Source organism: Budorcas taxicolor, chromosome X (assembly GCF_023091745.1).
Source record: "Budorcas taxicolor isolate Tak-1 chromosome X, Takin1.1, whole genome shotgun sequence".
NCBI classification, from domain to species: domain Eukaryota; kingdom Metazoa; phylum Chordata; class Mammalia; order Artiodactyla; family Bovidae; genus Budorcas; species Budorcas taxicolor.
The window spans coordinates 68586758-68588181 of record NC_068935.1 but is presented as its reverse complement, the minus strand read 5'-3'; the positions used below and the strand labels follow the sequence as shown (position 1 = coordinate 68588181).

At 38.8% G+C, this 1424-nt stretch overlaps 1 pseudogene; it reads left to right on the top strand.

Moving 5' to 3' along the window:
- Positions 1-536: 536 nt before the first annotated feature.
- LOC128070451 (transmembrane emp24 domain-containing protein 7-like) lies at positions 537-1148 on the top strand (annotated as a pseudogene).
- The last annotated feature ends 276 nt before the right edge of the window (positions 1149-1424 follow it).

Genomic DNA, 1424 nt, shown 5'->3' with positions numbered 1-1424 from the left:
TGTTTTAATTTTACAAAGACCCTGTGGGTATAAGGGTAAAAGTATATGATATAGCTTGCATTGAAACCCAGTCAGGTTGAATTCAATGCTGCGCTATTTCATTTACAGTGTAAGTGGTTGGATTTGAATGTGTGACCTATTTTTTAAAATGTGTCCTGCCTTTTTTTTTTTTTTAATAATTTATATATAGTCCCTTCCAAAATTCTGTGTTTCAACAGATTTTACTGACACAAAATTTTTCCTTTGGATTTTTAAATGGAGTATATATTGTCAACATAAGTTAAGGGACATTAGCCATCCATTTTAAAAACTCAGATATCTTCCTTCCCAGCTTGTTCCTGGCCCTAGGTCCTCAGCACCCCTCACCCACACCCAATGGATCACTTCTCATCCCTAATATCTCCAAGGCTCAGAGAGACTGCAGTGTGTCTTCGTGGGACATCCATAAGGGGCAAAGGTCTGTTGTGCACCAGTCAATGTAGACCTGACCCTAGTCTCCCCACAGCTCTGTTAAGGAGCCGCTATAGCCTCTCAGGATGCCTTGGATGATGACAGCACTGTGCTGGGTAGCTGCTGCAGGTCACTGGGGCACTGCTGGGTGGTGGAGCCTACCTGGGCGTGCATAGATCACCTTCAAACTGCCTGGCTATGCCTAGTAGTGCCTCTACTAGGACATCATGCATGTCATCAAGTGCACTCTAGAGTTCAAGGCAATTGCTGGTAGTCACTATGATGTAATTTGTCAATCTGGAGATCCTTATCACAATGCTTTATACAAAGTGAAGAAACAACCTTCTAAAATGGGACATACAAATTTTGCATCAAGGATGAACATTCTGCTTTCACACATAAAAACGTGTATTTTGATTTTGAAGTCGGAAAACACCCACCTTTGTTTCCTAGTGATAGCTGAGTCAGTGCTCTCAGCCAGATGGTATCTGCCTGTGTTTCAATTTAAGAAACTTTAAAGTTTGTCATCGACTTTCAGACTCATTTCCTTTTGAGAGAAGTTCAAGGCCTAAGCCAACAAAGGATCTAAATAACCTTGGATTGTAGAGGCCTGCATTCTTCTGGTAATTAGCATAGGGCAGGTATTTCTTTTGAAAAGTTTTTTCTCAGATAAAAGAACTACTAGTGTTGGATCGTAACTAGTTTTTGAGAATTGATGCACTCTAACCACTGGAATGTTGCTGACCTTTAATTTTAAGTATGGAAGAACTTAATATTGGCAACATTTTTAAAAACCTTATTCATAAAATTGTGGGGGATGTACAGTGTATAGCCTCAAACTTTGAAAAGGACACTTTTTTTTTTTTTACACAGATAGAAAAAAACTTTGTGACTTATTTTGGGCTATTCATAAATTCAACACCAAAGATTTACTCTTTCCTTGGTTGTTCATATCTATTCTTCTGTACACTAAA